Here is a 21356-nt window from a genome sequence, read left to right as displayed (position 1 = left end):
ATTTATGCTAAAGAAATGCAGACAACCATCAGAAATGACAAACGTGGAAAATGCCAAATATAAAGACATTGACCTTCTTTTGTTCTTTTCTATTATTTTTTGTTTATTGTTTGCATTGTAGTCCTACATCTTAATGAAGTATAAGAAGGCAAAGGCATACATGCCATACCTCCCTGAACATGCCGGAGCTCATCTGAAGAAGTTGACTTTCTTACCTGTAGTTAATAGTCTCTAGTAAAGCTGAGAAAACACTTCAACATAAAAAATGACATATGCTTTGGCACTGTCTAAGGATAATGCCTATTCTGTTGTCTTGTGTCTGCAACATTTTTATTCTATCTCAAAGCACTGGGATTGGTTCTACTTTTGTTATCAATATGCAGTTGCAGTTGTGTATAAAATATTCTTACATTTGGAGATGAGATTTGTTTCACATACCTATTCTTTATTTTTCTGAGAATTTTCCCTATGTTACCAAAGACTTATTGGAAAAGAACAAAATGGGAAAACTTGTATAAGTGATTGTGACCTTTGAGCAGCCAGATAATTTCTCTGCATCTCAATTTTCTCAAAAATTAATTGTGAATGACTTTTGCATATTAATTTACAGGGTTCTTTTACAATAAAATGAAATAATTATTAATGTGGAATTTGAAATTTTCAAGCACAAGTCACAACCCAGCATAGATTAAAGATTGAGAACTCCTTATGGAACTATCAGAGATAAGAAACAGCATGATTCAAATATATAAAATTATAAACATTTTGAATAAATCTATTTAACACATAAAATATTATAATAGTTTTATATTCTAAATAGAATATTTAGAATAGATATCAAGCATTTAAATATTTATTTTAATTTATGTTCATAATGCTATCAGGATTACCTAGATTTTTATGAAAATATTATGGGTCTGAGAATTTAAATAACTAGCTTGTAGTATATTAAGTTAAAGAGTGAAGATGTCCATAATTCTTCCCCTAATGTTATCTAATAAAAGATAAAGAGGAAAAAAGCAGAATTACCTGGAAATGTTTTTAAGTCTTGGAGTTCTAATTTGATAATTTCTTAGAGTCTCCACATGTGGGGAGTCAAGTGGATTTACTTTAAAACACTCCTCAGTCCTTTGTAAGATAGTCACAGTCATTTTATACTAACTGTACTCACTTTAGAAGCACAGCAGTAACACATGTAGCTTCATTATTACCAAAAGAGCAATGCAAAAGTATTTCTTATGGATACTTATTGTATATTTTAACACTTTGTATGCTAAGGGCACTATTAATATGGGATTTACTTGGTCTTAATTATGCATTTGAAAAATTCAGAAACATTTAACAGAGTAAGAATTACCTAAAATACATCCACATTAAAAATCTATTAAGAAAGAAGTGAGAATTGACCCTTTCCAAGCCTCCAGTGCCTGCTTCCTAGGGGGAATCAAGGAGAATCATTCGATGTGTCTTTTTTAAAGTATTTTAATTTAATATTTTATAAATTCAGCAAGAAGATTTATTGAAATTGAACTTATCCTGTGAAATAAGAACTATGAATCCATCACTATTTCTTATTTTGTGTGTGTGTGTGTTTGTTTTGTTTTGTTTTGGTGGTATTGGGGTTCCTGGAAACCCTTCTACCTCCGGGCTATACTCCCAGACCAATTTTACATTTTTTAAATTTGGAAACAGGGTCTCTTAAGCCAGGAAAGCTGGCTTCGAACCTGTGCGATCCTCCTGTCTCCGCCTCCCAAGCGCGGGGATTACAAGCGTGCGCCACCATGCCCGGCTCCATCACTATTTCTGAACTATTATTGTCATTAATTAGCCAAGGATAAGATAAATTTAACAAGGTTATACACACACACACACACACACACACACACACACACACACATCTAATTAACTTAACATTTAAAAAGGTTATATTATCCTGAGGAAACTTGTGCTTCACTTTTAGGACACTAACTTCAGGAGTGGGTCTGATTATTCATGTCAGTTTTTATTTTTATCAGCACACTATCCTATAATCATCATAGCAGGACACGAAGTAAAAGTTGAATACTTGCCCTTAGATCCTTCTATCCAGATATAACACGTGTCACTTCTGCTCATATGTTATTGACCTAAAAAGGATACTTAGCCACATTTAACCTTAAGGCAGCTAACAGTGGCATACTGTTTGCAATTAAAATAATTTTAGCTCAATTTTAAATTTTTTTGATGTGTGATTTTTTGGCCTGGCGTATTTCAAATATGATGGATTTATGAGGATGTGACTCCATAGTAAGTCTAGAAGTATCTGTACTCTAATGAAAAAAAATCATTGGTGGACAGCTATAAGTTTCCCATCACATGATACACATGATACTCAGACTTTACATGGGAGAGAGTAAGAATTCTGCTCTGTATTCGTCAGGTAAAATCAGAATGGCCTTGATTGTATTTGATTTTTTATTTGCCCATTAATGTACTTCCAGGAGCTGCTATGGTGTGCATTACTTTGTTTCTTCTTTTATTCTTGCACAATTCATTTTGTTAAGCTACTTTTTTTATTAAAAGATAGTCACACTAAGTTTTCCAGTATGGCCTTATAGTTATAATTCTCCTTCTTCACCCTACTTAGTAGCTGGGATTATAGGAATGTGACCCAGCTATAATTCTTTTTAATTTTCACAATTCATAACAAATTCTTAGTCATCACTTACACCCATGATACTTAAAACCAATTTCACAATTGTATTATGAAGAAAATATCAGTTGTGGGCTTCAGCCATATTTTTCTGACTTTTTAGAAACGGGGTCTCACTAGGTGGCTGAGGCTGGCCTCAAACCTGTGATTCCAGTGTCTCAGCCTTCCAAGTACCGGGATTACAGGCTATCATGCCAAGCTTTACTGGCACTTGAGAGTAAAAAACTTGCCATTATTTCCAGTGACACCAAATTGGTAATTTGATATAAACCATAGTAGAAATCATTACATCATGGAAATCAACAAGTGCTACAACTCAGTTTCATCTTATTGTTTGTAACAGATATCTGGATGTTTAATATATCCCAACACTTCACTAAAGGATATCACTCCTTTGACTGTGTTCTGTAATATCTACAGGAGAAGGTAGTAAGAGTTTTTATTTTAATCTGTGTTTTAAGAGTCATGTAAAACATATATGTTATGTATGTGTATATATATATATATTTATATATTTATATATATATATGTGTGTGTGTGTGTGTTTGTGTGTGTGTGTGTGTGTGTATAACTACCAAATTATTTTAGAATGGCAAATAGAACAATGAGAGATCAAGAAAGGAGGAGAAGTACCAGTGAATTTTTATTTTTTATTTTATTTTTATTATTTTATGGGAGTACTGGGAGTGGAATCCAGGGGCATTCTACCTGTATGTGACATCCCCAGACCTATTTTATTTTTTAGTTTGAAACAGGGTCTCACTAAGTTGCTGAGGCTGACTGCAAACCTGTGATCCTCATGTCTCAGCCTCCCAAGTACTAGTATTATACCACCACACCCAGCTGTGAATTTTTATTAATAATTGCTAGTGTTTTTCTTGGCTAAGTGGATCTTTTAACAAAGTTCCATAGTTAGTAAACATTTTGGAAAGTACTGTTATTCAAAGCAATACACATTTGTTCTCTCTATGATCAATAGATATAGGGTATTTTAGTAAAGATTAGTAAGTACCTTCTGCATTTAAAATATATCTCATATTGGGTTGAAATAGGTTTCTTTGCATATTTTGTGTACTGTCTTTATCTCTCTATAATTATTTACATGTACATTCTACCAGACTAAGATTTTGTACAGTACTAGGCTTATGTCCTAGATTATCTGTGTAGATGCTGCTTCTGGTATAGAATCTAAAGTATAGAAGCACCTATAAATATGTTAAACTGACCTAAATTTAAGATTGTTCTACAGTTACAGCATGTCAAAATGTTTTCTAGTTTACCTACTTTATTTCAAATATACTAATGGTATTGCAGAATGAAAATACATATATTTTAGAAAAATAAACATTTGTGTGAAAAGTCTACAGGACACTTGTTTAAAACAGATCTTGAGACTTCTAGGAAAATAAGCTTGTCAGCCAGGTGTGGTGGTGTGTGCTTGTAATCCCAGCATTTGGGAGGCTGAGACCAGAGGATTGCAGTTCAAGGACAGCCTCAGCTGTCAGTGAGGCCTTTCATAACTTAGTGAGATCCTGTTTTAAAATAGAGAATACAAAATAGGGAAGGGGTGTAGCTCTGACGTTGAATGCCCCTGGGTTCCATCCCCAGACCTGCAAAAAAACAAAAAAACAAACAAACAAACAAAAAAAAAAACCAAAGAAAAGAAGCTTGTATTCTCATAAATCTCCTTTAAAACTTTGATGGATTCTGATTATGGCGAGTAACAAGTTAATAGATAACTCTGCAAGGTAATTTAAATGTCCCTGTGAAACATCACAGAATTTAATATTACTAGGAGCATCAGGATTTCCACAAAATTGTTTGAACAAATTGATAACAAAGTTGTCATTAACTAAATGAGATAAAACTCATTTTGTAATTTATTTCTATTGCTAAAATTCATGTTTAGGCTAATTATCAAAAAGAACAATGTCACATAGAGTAATTTTTTATGTGCTGAGGATTGAGCCCACGGGCATTCTATACTGGAGTCACACACACATGCCAGCCTTATTTTTATTTACAAACAGAGTCTTGCTAAGTTGCTGAGGGTCTTGCTAAATTGCTGAAGCTGGCTTTTAAGCTGTGATCCTCCTGTCTCAGCCTTCCAAGTACTGAGAGTATGAACATGTAGCCACCATATCTGGTTTTATTTATAGAAATTTTTTGTTCAGATTAACCTATAGCTTGAACTGCATTTACTATGTGTCATAGACTTCTATTTTGAGTTTTTTCTGAGACCAAAAAATGGTTCTAGAGCCATTGTTTCAAGAATTTAGATATAAGAATTTCAGAGGATTCAATACAGCCTGAACTGATAATTGATTATGACTTTGGTTTTACTATATAAAGACTCTAATATTCCATTAGGAATTTAGGAACCCAAGGCTCCTAGAGGTTATGAACCATCACTGATAGGGAAGTAGAAGTTTAAAAGAAAGGGAAACATCAGGTGCAGTGCCATATGCCTGTAATCCTAGAGGCTTAGATAGGATCAGAGGTCAAGGCTAACCTCAGCAATTTAGTGAGACCCTCATAGAAATATCCTGTTTCAAAATAAAAATATAAAGGGTTGGGGTGTAGTTTGGAGATAGAATGCCCTTAGTTCAATCTCCAGAACACACACACACACACACACACACACACACACGCACACACGCACGCACGCATGCACACACGCAAACAGAAAAGGGAAACAAGAGGCCTACACTCTGATTTATTTTATAACACAGAACATTAGTTTTATTTGGAAAAAAAACTAAAATGAGATATGTTAATTGTGGCTAAGACTTAATGCATAGCTGTGGTTATCTGCATAAAGTTCTTATCCTCAGGCCTACACATTTTAAGCAATATGAAGTAAAAAAATACTCTATATTTAAACATTTATCCTACAGAACTTTTTGATCTATAAAAAGTAAGTCTCTGCTTATGAAAAGGCCTATAAAAATTGTCGAATAATTTTCTAGAAAAAAGCAGGATGATGTTGAAGAAAAGAAAATATAGGATGCAGAATTTCTGTTCTTTATTCTAAACCAATAAAATTATTTTGTCTTTTATGAAAAGGAATAATAGTAGCACTACTAATGTACCTATTTATGCTATAAGTCATTTTGAAAAACAGTAGCAATTTTGTCAGCATTTCAGAGGGTAATTTTGTTTTCATTAATGTCCATAGTCCTTTTTAATTTGTATTCTAAAGCAAATTACATTGCATGAACTTGAAATGGATATATTTAATATTTGCTTTTATCAGAATATCACTAGATAGGAATGATGAAATTATATAACCACTCATACTGCAAAGGAGTCTAAAAACCAGAGAAACACTATGGTCTTGTAAAGTTTTGCTAAAGGACACAGGCTCTCACAGAAAATGAATTAAATAATTTATATTGATTTGTTCAAGAATTTTTTACCTAGGGAAAGGAATATAAGAGAGATGAGAATTTATAAAAACTGAAAGTTAACTGAAAAGTCACCTTAAATACAAAGCCTAAAATTTCTCTTTTCTTATAAATATTTCAACAGGTAGTATGTTAAAATGGGTCAGAAAATAGCTTCAAGGACAAGTTCAAATTAGGCTGAGGTTTTTATCTTGAATTCAATATCACTAATTATTTTAATAATTGAAGATGTTATCTAAAACAAGTTGTAAATTATCTAATTATTTACACTGTTTATGTTTTCTATCAATTATGATTTTCAACTGCTATAATAAATATTACCTTTAGGAAGATGCAGGTGCAATGTCTTCATAATATTAATAAGAAAATCAATACCAGTATCAAATAAAACAGGTGCACAGATAAAGATTCCATTTAGGGATCTTTATCATATATATAATATATGTATATATATGATATATGATATATATGATATATGATAATATATATATAATATATAATATATATAACATGTGTGTGCATAGTCTTACCCAAAAAGTTTGAAACATTGAGTTTATTTTATTTTATATTTACTTTTTAATATTATCATTGGTGTATTATAATCTCTCATCATAATGTAATTTATAGTGATAGTGATATACACACACAGCATTTGGTGCTCTTTCTCCAAGATTTTTCTATATTCCTCTATTTTCCCCATGCAAAATATTAAGATTAGCATTGTATTTCTCATATATCTTCATGAATTTCAGTGGAACCAACTGTGGTGTAACACGCTTATACGCCAGTACTTGAAAGGCTGAGACAGAAGGATTGTAGGTTCACAACCAGCCTCGGCTACTTAGTGAGGCCCTCAGTAACAGAGTGAGACCTGTTTTCAAAATAAAGAATAAAAAAATATGGCTGTACTTGTAGCTCAGAGGTAAAAGGCCCACTAAAAATAAATAAATAAATAAATAAATAAATAAATAAATAAGTAAATGTCAGTGGAATTGTTTTCTTCATTAATTTTCCTTCCCTTCTCCCCCTGCCCAAGCCACCTTCATATCTCCACTGAAGTTTCTCCTCTATCATCTAAAATCCCTTTTATACTATTTACTCTCTAACTTCTGGATATGAGAAAAAATATATGACTATCCTTTGTGTTTGCCTAATGTCACTTAGCATAATATACTCCAGGTCCATCCATTTTTCTAAAACTGACATAATTTTCTTCTTCTTCATTGCTGAGTAAAATTCCATGGTGTGGATATCCCATAATTTTGTGATCCATTCATTTGATGACGTTTGTGTTGGTTCAATAATTTTGCTATTATGAATTGTAGTGCTATTAACATGAATATGAATGTAATATAATATTCTGATTTCAGTCTTTTTGGAAAGATACCCAGGAGTGGTATAGGTGGATCATATGGTAGATCCATTTCCAGTGTTCTGAGGAATCTCCACACTGATCTCAATAGTTTCTTCACTAATATGCAGTCTTCCCAACAGAGTAAAAGGGTTCTTATTTCCCCACACCCTCCCCAACATTTGTTGTTTAACTTCTTGACAATTGCCATTCTGATTGGGGTTAGATGGAATCTCAGTGTAGTTTTTATTTGCATCTCCCTGATTGCTAATAGTGTTGGACATTTTTCATGTATTTTTTTTTGCCACTTGTGTTTCTTCTTTAGTAGTTAGTACAATTGCCCATTTCTTGATTGTGTTATTAGAGTTTTTTAGTGTTGAGTTTTTAAGTAATTTGTATATTCTATATACTTTATATATTCTAGATATTCTTGTTTTAATTTATTTGAGTTTTGGGGGTCTGATTAAGGACCTGTGCTATATTTTGGTGTGCTGAATCTATGCACTCCTCTAGAATTGCTACATTTGGCCATTTTTTACAATCATGATTATTTCTAGAGAGACCTGAGATTTGGCTTTCCTCTTTGTTCTCCTCCTTAGATTGTCTCTTAAATGTTTATTCACTTTTTCTTTTTTTCCCTATACATCACCTTTTTTTATACCAGAGATTAATTCAGGGGCATTCTACATCCAAGCTGCACCACCATTTCTGTTTTCTTTTTTAGTTTTGAAACGGGGTCTCTCTAATTTGCCAAGGCTGGTCTTAAACTTGCAATTTTTCTGTCTCCACCTTCTAAGTCCTAAGATTCTAGGTACACAGCAGTATTCTCACCTACCACTTTTTAATAAAAAATTTCAAGCCCAAACAACCTAGCCTTTTTATTTTTTTATTTAGTTCTTTACCCACTGTAATTATCATGACCATGATTAAAAATAAGAAAAATGTTGTGTGTGTGTGTGTGTGTGTGTGTTGTGTGTGTGTGTGTGTGGTGTGTGTGTTTGTGTCCTGTGTCCTGTGTCTCCATGAAAGTAAGGAAAGAGGAGAAAAAGGGGAAGAGAGAGAGAGAGAGAGAGAGAGAGAGAGAGACATAGTGTTGCTTGTTGGAAATGACAAGAGTGAAAGGGTATACTAGAAAGAATGTGGAGAATACATCTATAGGTATAGTAATATCATATTGGGAATCATAAGAATATACCAGAACAAAAAGAAATCCTATTGTATTAATGGTAAAAAAAAAAGTCTTTGAGAATTTCTGGTCTCTTTAACTGTACCAAAAACTATGTATTTACATAGTTTTATCCTGACAAAGTAGAGACATATTACCTTGACATTAGGAATATAAAGATAGGGTATATAAAATAGATCTGCTTTATTTTATAGTGATTATATTAATTCCTTTGGAAATTTTTCTGAAAAATTTTAGAATGATGGTCATATTGGATAAAGGAATTTCATCTCTAAAACTAATTTCATCTATGAATATAGTATTTTGGACATTCAACATTTCTTACTATGACAAGAAACACACAAACCTTATTCAAAAGATCTTTCATTGCTGGGCATGGTGGCTCACACTTGTAATCCCTGCACTTGGGAGGCAGACAGGAGGATCACATGGGTTCAAAGCCAGCCATGCTGGCTTAGGAGACCCTATTTCCAAATTAAAAAAAAAAAAAATATAAAAATGGGTCTGGGAGTGTAGCCCGGAGGTAGAAAGACTGGCCAATGAATAGATACTTTTCATATACTGTGACAAAACAGAGCTAGAACAACTCAGTCTCATGGAGAAAGTTTCCTTCAAATCCTGGAAACCATCATAGTGGTAATTAAATACAATTTACCTGAGAAAACTTTTGTGATTATTTTTTAAATAATTCTACTTAGGACATTTTTTTATCTCCAGTATAAAATTTAATATTCTGAAGGTTAAACACAAAATTAAAAGAAAAATTTAGACGCATGTACAGATTTGATAAGAGAAATTATTTGTTTGCCAGTATTATGCTTTATTTTTTTTTTTGGTTTGAAACCCAGACTGCCACTTACTGTTCCTATGATCTTGAAGGATGTCTCTTATCCTCAGTGTGTTTGGGTGGCATTCCCCTAAAAATTAAAATGATAATGACTACAAAACTGGATTGGTAAGAAAAATAAGAAATTCAAGAAATGTAAAAAGTGTTTATTCCATGACATAGTTGGATCTCGTTTTACTTAAGTATTCCAAAATCAGCTCATTACAAAATATTCAATATACTTAAGTACTTCTAAATAAGTTAATTATGAAAAATGATTATGAAATCCTACTTTTCTAGTTTCAACTTGACTGACAATGGATGAGGTGCTTGTTGTAGGAAAGTCTCTTTGGAGTTTCTTCCAATAAAGGGAGAACACAGAGCTGGGTGTCTTAGCACACACCTGTATTCTTGTTACTTAGGATGCTGAGACAGAACGTTCACAGGTTTGGTTTGAGGCTAGCTTCAAAAACTTAGTGAGACTGTTCCAAAATAGAAAATGACATTGAGTTGAGGTTGTATATCAGAGTTACAATGATCTTGAGTTCAACCCCTAGTACCAAAAAAATAAATAATAAAATAAAATAAAAAAGAAAGAAATAAAAATAAAGGGAACTTCATCATCATTATCATATTGGTTTCTGAGTTAAGTAGCATTTGGAGAAGGTAATTGTGTTTTACTATCTGAAATTATATTTTAGATAGTATATTTTCAAGTAGAGTACAGAAGCACAAAGGATTTTTGAGAAAGATGTTGAAGTTTTAGACTCATTTGGAAAGAAACATGATCAGCTGTTTTCCAAAAGGCCTTACCAGGGACTTCATCTTTCCCTGCGTATTACTGGCTTTAGAATATCTTGAAAGCATATCCAATAAAAAGAAAAAAAACTTCTCTCTTCTAATGCAGAATTTTCATATCCTAAAATGGTGATAAAATACTACTATGCTCTTTGCAGATTCCCTTTATCTTTTCAAAGTTCACTATAGTAGAAATTTTGCCTATAGCAACAAAATCACTTAGAAAATGATTATATTAAGGTTAAATTTTTAATTGCTTTTTATTATTGGAAAATAGTACATGCTTTAGGATAGGCACTACAAGCTAAATTCAGAATAAATTTTTATTAGGGAGTATGATTTAGTTGTTTTCTTCTTAATGCTAACCAGTGTTCTCATCATGTCAGCAGAGCCTAGAAATAAATCTTTGATGTCCTATATTTGATGTGTCTCTTTTAAACTTTATCGCTTTTAACAATAGCTATATTACAATCAGGACACTAAACTATGAATGGTAATTGTAGGAAGACCAGCAAGATGGCAATTGTGGGACACAGTCCATCTCAGTTGTTGTAACAACGAAAATTCGGCTACCATGAAGGCAGCTCCTTGACAAGAGAAACAAATAATGAAAGACAAACTAAACCACAAAAATTGAACTGTGCAGAATAAAATCCAGAACACAGAACAGGGAATAGCAAAATAGATGGTGAATGCTGCTACTAGCAGGTCAGCCTGTCTGCTCAAGCCATACTGCCAGCACTGAAATCCCTAGAAATCCTTTGTAAAGAAGCCAGCAACTTGATGTGAGGAAAGTGTCTGTAGATCTTCTGCATTTTAAGTCAGCATCTTGCTTCAGGTACAATAGATTTGACAGTCTGGATGCTCAGCCAGAACCTGCACTTTCAGCATCATACTTTTCCCTCTAGAGACCCCAGAAGAGCTCAACAGTAAGTTATATGGGCTCCTCAGAAGGAGACTCACCAGAGTGGCTGCAAGGAGTCCCATGGCAAGTGATAGTCTTATAGGGGTCTGAGACTTGGCAGTCCACTCCTGAGAAGGTTGGATCAGTGGCTCCTGCAGAACGTAGCAGAGGTGTGGGAGAGGCCCACAGTGCCCTAGGCACATGCCCATGCAATATCTCTGAAGGTTGCCCAGAGATTACACTGGACACCCAACACCAATGTGGGATTAAGAGAGAGGCTCAGGCCCAGGGCCTGTGTAAAGCACAGAGCTTCATGCTTAAAGAGGGTCCATTCCAAGAGATATGCACTCCCTGAATAGACAGAGATATAGAAACAGGCCCTGTGGAGAGCTTAGGGACCCAAGCATGCAGTGGAAAGAGGCCTGCACTGACAGAGAGACACCTGCTCAGGGTCCTAATCATTGCAGGAGAACCAAAAGTGTGGCTGCAAACAGGCATCACTACTATAGGTTACTGAGAAAATGAGGTCATGTGGAACATGCTCAAGAACCTACTATGGCAAGTAGCCATAGTAAAGAAGATGCCAAGCCAACAAAAACGCAAACTCAAGAACTCTGAAAGTATGAGGATGAGAAAAGTAAAGAAACAATAAATTTCCACAACTCAGCAATATAAAGGATCACTAATACTGATCTACAAGAAATACAAGAAGATGAATTTCAAATTCTGATCTTCAGGAAGATGGAAGATCCCACAGAAAGTGTACAGAAAATAAATTATGAAACTAAGATATTAAGAAAGAGGCTTTGAATAAAAAGGAGTCAATAAATGAATTGAAGACAGCAATAGAAAACAACTTTCATGGCTAGATGAGATAGAAAACAGACAAGCACTCTTATAAGACAGTTTATTCAAAACTGAAAGCACAATCTACAGTATACACAAGACATTATGACAACAGAACCTAAATATCCAATAATTATGGGTCAATACAAAATATCTTAACTTATGAATAAAGACATTGAAAAGGGATAGAGGCACAGACCTAAGGTATTTGTAATCTCTTCAGAGAAAAAAGACTTGGACCTTTATCTACAGGGGACATACAGAACAACGTTAAGACAAATCAAAGAAGGACCTCTGCACGTCCTGTAATAATTATAATGACTAACATAGAGGCCAAACAAATAATCTTAAAAGGTGTGAGAACAAAAGAATTGGTGACGTTCATGTTCAAAACAACAAAAATCACTCTAGTCTTCATAACCCAAATCATGAATGCCAGGAGGCACTGATATGAAGTACTCCAGACCCTGGAAGAAAACAACATTCAACCAATACTGCTATATACAGCAAAGATCTTCAAAATTGATGGAGAAATAAAAACATTACAAGATAAAGAGAAACTTAAAAAGTCATGACTACCAAGCCAGTACTAGAGAAAAGACTTTAAAAAATGAACCATAAAGAAGAAGAAAAAATTCCAGAACCAGAGAAAAGACAAATTTTATCAAGTGGGCAATTGAGTAAATGAGATATGACACAAAATAAAAACCACAAGATGACAGGAAAAATAATTGTACTTTAATAATAACACTGAACATCAAAGAACTTAATTCCCCAATGAGCGACATAGACTGGCAGTATGGATTAAAAAACATAATCTAAATATATGCAGCTTGCAATAAAAACACCTTACAGCTAAAGATATGCATAGGCTAAAGGTAAAAGGATGAACAAAGATATATCAAGCAAATAAAGACTGAAAACAAGCAGAGATATTAACACTGATATCTAACAAAGCAGACTTTAAGCTAAAACACATCAGAAGAGACAAAGTAGGGCACTTCTTATTAATAAAAGAAATAGTACAGCAAGAAGATATAATGATAGTAAACATTTATGCCCCAAATGTGGGTGAACCTGAATTTGTAAAACCAATTTTTCAGGACATCAGGTTTCAAATAGACTGAAATACAATAGTATTGGGAGACTTCAGCACATCACTCATACCACTAGATAGATATTTAAGGTAAAAATGAGTAAAGACTCTTCAGACTTAAAGATAGTTACAAACCAAATAGACCTAATAGATATAAACTGAATATTTCAACCAGCAATAGCTAAGTGAGTACATATTCTTTTCAGCTGCCCATAGAACCATCTTCATTGTCTTTGTTACCATATCCTGGGCCACAAAGCAAGCATCAAAAAATTCAAAAGATGTAATATAATTCCCTGCATCTTTTCAAATCACAATGACATGAAAGTAGAAATTAACAACAGAAAGTCCAGAAGAAATTACATAAATACATAGAGATTGAATGATATACTCATGAATAAGAAGTGGATCAGAACAGAAATAAGGGTCAACATTTAAAAAAAATTTGAAGCTAAAGAAAAATAGATACAACATACCAAAGTCTATGGGACACTTTGAAGGTACTGTTAAGAAGAAATTTTTGTTAGCACTGACTGCCCACATATGAAGAGCTTAAAGTTGCCAAATAAACAACCTAATAAACCAACCCTGACATATCTCAAGGACATAAAAAACAGAAGTAGTCTAATACAAAAGCAAAAATAAGGCACAAAATAATTAAAATCAGAGCATAAGTAAATAGAGAACAAAATATTCAAAGGATTAAAATTAAGAATGGTGATTACATACCTTATTAATTTTCACTGGAGATTAGAAGATGAAGTTGGCAACACTGGATTGTAAAAACAATGTGACTTGGGGCTACAGGAAACTAAGATCAAATCGGTAAAATCTTAGGATAGGGGTCAGAGAACATGAAAGTTTTCAAGATCTCCATTAGGCAAGTTAACCAAAAGGTTCCTCAGCTAAGATGGATGCAACAAAAATTTTAAATAAAAAAATAATAATAATAACAGCCAAATGTGGTGGCACATATCTACAATCTCAGTATTTAGAAGGTTGAAACAATAAGATTGCAGGTTTGAGGTCAGCCTCAGCACTTTAATAAGACCCTCAGCAACTTAGTGAGGTGTGGGGAGCCAGTAAGGCTTTCCCCTAGATTGGTGTCTCTGACTCAGCTGATTGTCTTTCCCCCAGAGTCAACAAGTTCAAAGAGATCTGAGAGAGCATCAGGTGGTGATGACACGAGGGTACTGATAGGCCTATCTGTAATATGTGTTTTGTATTGGTCTTTATTGTATTTTGGTAGTGGTAGCACGAGAATGTTGATTGACCTGTAGCTGTGTATAAATACCTCTGGAAAAACAAACCCGGGGGTGGCGGTGGCACAATAAAGATGAGATTGACCCAGAAGCTGCGTTGGCCAGGAGTGTCCACGCGATAGAGAATACTGACTCAGGCATAGTCGTCGACCTGTTGAAAATATTGACCCACAGACAGGGGTCGACCAGTAGAGATAGTAGGCTGGCGGCTCCCCCACGTTAGGGTTAAAAACTCTTCATCCTCACTTCAGAACCCCTACTCTTGCCGGCAGGCTCCGGCAGGTGGTGGCCCGTACGGGGACAATTCTGAAAATGAGGATCCCATGAAGGACACCGCTGAATCAAAAAGGAGCACACTCAAAAAAATTTTGGTAGCGGTGAAATGTGGGGATTTTGTAATATATAATCAGTCACTAAAGTAAAGCTTTACGCAAAAGAAACTAAGCTGGCAAATGAAGAAAGAAACTAAAATAGAAAATGAAGGCGCCTAATGTGTAAATAGTAATATACAATAGGTCAGAAGATTAGTTCCTAACGTAAGAGTTGTAAAAATCCAGTGGGTCAAAAAATATAATATACAATGGGTCAAAAAATTAGTTTTTTGTTTTTTGCATATATGTTAGAAGATATGCTTTGTGTTACGCTTCCTAAGGAAGAAACTGCTGCTCAGTACCATAGAGATAAGTTGTTTTCTTTAGTTTCACCGCTTCAAGCAGTGATAAATCAGGCTGCAAAAAATGGAGAAGATACTAGGGTATTTAGAGTTTTTCTGGATACTGAATACCCTGATGGTTAAGGAAGCATTATTAGATTTCTTAAATGCCAACAAAACTGGGTCAAGGAGGTGTTATTAATTTTTTGAATGCTGATAAAACTGGTCGCACAGCAGCAGATAGATATTGGCATCCATCCTCCAAAAACAATTTTGCTCTAGTAAAATGGGAAGATCCTTGCACAGGAATTTGGAAAGGTCCTGACCCTGTACTAATATGGGGAAGAGGGCATGTTTGTGTTTTTTTACAGGATGAAGATAATGCATGGTGGATACCTGAGCGGCTTGTGTGACATATGGATCAAGCAAGAATAGAAGACTCTCAGATTGATGCTGATGACTGAAAGATAGAAGACTCTCGGATTAATGCTGAGGACTGAAACATGGGCTTACGTTCCAGATCATCCCATACTTCATCCAGCTATTTAGGAGCAGCAGGAAATCACTATCTTCAGTAAGAACTCGCGATTGCTGGGACTTCTTACTTTGAATTTTGCACCCATTGTGGAAACTTTTCTTTATGCTGGACAAAGAACTGGTAAAAATGTCGAGAAGATGGGATGTCTACAGTTGACACCTGTGATATTGCAGACAAGTACAGAGACTGATATTTTGGACAGAGAATTGATAGTACAAAGACTGATAGTATTATTTTGGAGTTGGTACTTTTGATTATTTTGGACAAAGACTGATAAGTAATTATGCTATTGAAGGTTTGGTCTTGTGGGGCCCTGGTTACCCAGGGAAAAAAGATAAAAATGTTAGCCCACTAATAATTTGTTTACTCTGTAAAACTGATTTCACATGTAAAAAGCATTGTGTTAATTGGAGGAAATGTCTTGCTGAAATACCTATGTTACATGATACTCCCAATACCTTGTTTATTAGAGACTCGGGACAAAGTGTGGTCTCAGGACAAAGTGAGAACATTTTTTCAGCAGAAGTGCACAATTTACCTTTGAAGGGTACCCCCATTTAAGAGGCTGGTAGTCAATGATGGGTAAGATTTCCTTAAGACAAGGAAACCTAAGACAGGATATACAGCTTAGCTCTGTATTATCCAAAGATGGGTAATCCTTGATACAAAAAGGAAACAACCTAAGACAGACACAGTCTTCTTTGAATATAGTAAAAAAGGGGGAATTGTGGGGAGCCATGAAGGCTTTCCCCTAGATTGGTGTCTCTGACTCAGCTGATTGTCTTTCCTCCAGAGTCAACAAGGTTTGGGTTATGGAAAGTTCAAAGAGGTCTGAGAGAGGATCAGGTGGTGATGACACAAGGGTACTGGTAGGCCTATCTGTAATATGTGTTTTGTATTGGTCTTTATTGTATTCTGGTGGTGGTAGCATGAGAATGTTGATTGACCTGTAGCTGTGTATAAATACCTCTGGAAAAACAAACCCAGGGGGCGGCATCGGCACAATAAAGATGAGATTGACCCAGAAGCTGTGTTGGCCAGGAGTGTCCACGCGATAGAGAATACTGACCCAGGCATAGTCGTCGACTTGTAGGAAATATTAACCCACGAACAGGGGTTGACCAGTAGAGATAGTAGGCTGGTGGCTCCCCCATGTTAGGGTTAAAAACTTCATCCTCATGCCTCACTTCAGAACCCCTACTCTTGCTGGCAGGCTCTGGCAGTGAAGCGCTGTCTCAAAATAAAAATAAAATCAATAAAAAGAACTAAAGGTGTAGATTGAAGGTAGAATGTCCCTGATTTCAATGCCACATACCAAACCAAAAGAAAAATACAATAACAGAAAGATCAAATAACTTATAATTTTTTTTATTATTGGACACATTAGTTTTGGTCTCAAACCTGAAGGCAAAGAAATTTCATAGTTAGATATACCATCATTTCTATTTTATTAAACACTAAGTTACTTAGGTCTCATGAACAATGGGACCTAACTTTGTCTCCACACTACCAGATATCTGAGTGGTGATCTTCCAGACACAGATACACATCCTATTGAAAGAGAGATGATAACATTTACTTGTCAATGGTTGTTGGAGTTGTATATATAGTACTACCAAGTCAACAAGCTAAGAGGAGTCTCAAAATAATTAAGGGAAGAGTTAGCTCTTCCTAATTTGGCATACAAAAGCCAAGATCACACAATATTTAATGTAATGATGAAACCCCATGGTAACTGTGGTCCAAATAATATCCTGGAATCAGAGTAATCCCCTTCTTGAGTAGTTACATACATTTACCACTGTTGCCAAAACAAACTCTTTTAAATTTGTTGTATTAAGTTATCATTTTCCTGTGTGTGTGTGTGTGTGTGTGTGTGTGTGTGTGTTTTAGTGGGGATTGAAGCCATAAGCATTCTACCTCTGAGCTATACCCCCAGCCCTAGTTTCTATTTTTAAACAGGGGCTTGCTAAGTTGCTGAGGGTCATCTTTAGCCTGAAATAATCTTGTCTCAGCCTCCCAAGTAGAGATATTACAGGGCTATACCTGGCTAATTTAAGTCAAAAAGTCTAATATAGTTCTTACCAATCTAAAACTAAAGTAACAGCAGCAATTCATTTCTTTCTGGAGGAGCTAAAGAAGAATGCATGTACTGCACACTGGAGCTGTGGAGGGATTTAGTTCTTGAAAGTTGCAGGACCTAGATCTTTTTTTTTCTTCTGTCAGGACCACTCCCAGGTCTTTATAATGAAAACATTTGGGGCCAGTATGTGTGGAAGCCAAAGATGTCATAAGTACTGGTTTTATGTTTAACTGGAAAGAATTTTTCATCCAAATAAATGTTACTTTTATAATATTATTAAATCATTCTTTTTGGCAATTGAAAAAAAAATTCTGTGAATCATTTAACCAAAGCTACTATTTTAAGACATCTGCTTTGTAAAATTGCTGTGAGGCTTAAGTGAAATTAGTTTATGTAAGAGAAATAACATATAATAAGCAATCCATCCATTTTAGTTTACATATTTTATAAATGTTTTTTCCAACAATGATTACTAGGCTTTTGAGCAAAAAAATACCAAAAAAATGAAAAATTCTTATTTAATTTTTTATAAATTACTACCAATATTCTATTCTCTGACCACCTGTGTTCTTTTATGGGTGATTTAAAACACATCCATCCAAATATTTAATTTTAAAACATCTTCAGTCTTTCATAAGATCCATCTATCACATTCAATCACATCTATATTCATTTATGAAACATAAACATGGAAAAATAGTCGATATTGAAAATAGCCTTTTATAAAAACTCATGTTAGTATTTCATTATCAGCTGGTTTTTCAACATCATTCTAATTCTTACTAGTGTCACTATAGATGCTAATACCACATCATTTTGACAGCACTGCTCATTCATTTCACTCTTATTTTCTAATGACTCATCAAAAGACTTTAAATTGTAGATAGACATGTTTAATAAGCACTATTTTCACCCTGTTTTGTAGGCTATAGCTTGCATATAATCTGTAAGACATTAAAAGATATTGCAAAATAAGTATTACTACTCTATTTACATATTCTTGGGAGTATATTAGACATTTAGATATGTTGGTAAATGAATTTTGTGTATGGTTCTTCTCATTAAACAGAAACTTAACCAAAGATTATACAAACAGATTTATAATTTTTTATATGAGAAAATCTAGTATTTTTCTCATTCTTGAATTGTTTAGTACAAACTAAACATTCTCTCAAGAAATAAAATTGACCAAACTAGATCTCAGAGAGATAGAATATTGCCCAGAGATTAAGGACAGTAATTTCCTAAGATTATACATTCATTAGAAATGTAGAAATTAAGCACAAATTCTTGAAATAAATTCCCTAGCCACAGTCATACAGTAAAATATTATAAAAGTTTTTGCAATTTATATCCTTATTTCTACAATAAGCTAAAACCATTATGTAAAATTAATTTTAATAAGTTTTATAAGCATCATATATGATTTGTTAAATTTTAAGGAAAATGCTATTTAATGAGAGGAATAGAAAAATAATACAGGAAAACACTAATAATAAATAGTGGCTTACTATTAAAAAAGAAAAGATCCCATCAGCAGTTGAAAAAAGATCGTCATATACTTTTAATAAATTTTATTTAGAATCATGATTTTAATTTGACTAGAACATTTATTATTTGCTTCTAAGACCAAAAGCATAATAAAATATAAAAATAAATTGTGTGTATTAAGTTTAAATTTTTACTAAGTTCATAGAGTGCTACTTAATATCTCTAATTCTTCTAACTAGGATAATCTTTTTTGTGGTACTGAGGGTTGGACCAAGTGGCATTCTACATCTGAGCTACATTCCCAACTCTATTTTGAAATGAGATCATGCTAAATTACTTTGTCCTGGTAAGAGGGAGGGATGACTTTGGTTTTCATTGTGATTAGAAGGTGGGCCTAAGGTGAGGGTACTTTTGCAGGTTGGAATGTGTGGTTAGAAATTACTACTAGCACCAAAGAAGAAAACATACAGCTTTCTTATCGGCTTGTTTTGCTATGGAGAAAAGGGGAATAGAGAGAGTCTGCTCTGAAAGCTGTTAATAGTAAAAGAATAGAATTTTTCTTTCTTATAGCATGAAAACCTTATTTTGTTTTATTTAATAAGGAAAATACTCTCAGTGATAGAAATTTTGGTAGCAACTAAGTTAAAATATTTCACCAATCCATCTATATAATGTTCATATTTTATGTGATTAATTTTACACACTTTGCCATTTAATCCTTGTTAACTGTGTGGAGTGAACACATTACAGATAACAAAATCCAAGTTCAGCAATATGAAGTAAAATATATAAAATCACACATATGCAAGTAAGTCAACAGTAAAATAAAAGGTTTTGCCAAATGATCATTTCCTCCACTGACCCATAAAGCTATCCTGAGATAAAATTAGGGTTTCTTTTCTAGAGTTATAATAACCGAGGACCATTCATGTCCTTTACATCTTGGGGAAAGAGAAGCAAGAAAATTCAATATCCTTCCTTAGTTCTTGATGCCACATTTGACAAATCTACTGATTATAACAAGACCCTTTGATCATGTCCCCCAAGGAGCAAAAATCTTAAATGATATGTAATAAGCTAATTATTTCTACTATAAGGGTAATGTAACCTAAGGAGATCCCAGAGAAGGTGACCTGGGCTCGTGACAAATGGTATTCTTGACAGAAAAATCTTTTAGTGTACAACAGACAAAGACAGATTCAGGTAGATATTGGGAGAGAAACAGTGGGGGAGGACAGAGAGTGTTTGGGGGGAGTATATTAATAAAATCAATAAATACACATTCAACAAAGAATGTCGTCCATCTCCACAGAAATGGAAAATGAACTCTGAATTAATATTTATAGAGCAACAGTACTTAAGGTGCTGGAATAGAGGAGGAGTCGGTGCTGACACACATTTTTCACCAGTTTTTTCTGGGTTTAAGTATTTCCTGTACTGTCTATCTACAAAATGCTACATTTTGCAAGTGAGGCAGGGCAGACAACCAAGGAATAGGAAAGATCAAAGGAAACCATCGATATTCCATATGAGGAGCAAGAACAGGGCAAATTAATAAAATAAAAGGACAATAATGAATAGGTAAGTACTATGGAAATCAAAACAAAACTTCAGCCACTTCCGTGGGCCACATTTTGAGGACAACCTGTATGAACAGAGGAGGGGGGATTGAGACAAGAAAGTGGCACCAAAAGACTAGAGCCCACCAGCCTGCAAGATAATGATTCAAATTAAGGATTTAAATGGGGAGGGGCTGTATGGCAGCTATTCCATTTTTCTATTTTTTATCATTACCTGGCTTATAAATAAATTTTCACATTTCTATACATTTCCTTAGTCCTTGGACTTTATTCATTGAAATCTACTGAGCATGAACCTAAAAAGAGGAGACATCCCCCCTCATAGGCAAGAGTTGAGAATAAGGATAAGAGTAAAGGGTGTGGGCTAATAACATGGACTGGGCTGCTCACCAGATGATACTTTGCGTGTGTGTGTGGTACTGGGGATGGAACCCAGGGGCATTCTGTCTCTGAGCTACACCCCCGGTTCTATTTTTTATTCTTTTTATTTATTTATTTTTTTTTTGAAACAGGGTCTTGCTGAGTTGTGAAGGGCCTCACTAAGTAGCTGAGGCTGTCTGTAAACAGCAGTCTTGCAGTCTCTGCCTCCCAAATACTGGGATTACAAGTGTGTGCCACCACACCCAGGCAAATGATACATTTTG

Source organism: Muscardinus avellanarius (assembly GCF_963383645.1).
Source record: "Muscardinus avellanarius genome assembly, chromosome: 3".
Taxonomy (NCBI): Eukaryota; Metazoa; Chordata; class Mammalia; order Rodentia; family Gliridae; genus Muscardinus; species Muscardinus avellanarius.
Note: the sequence above shows the minus strand (reverse complement) of the source record.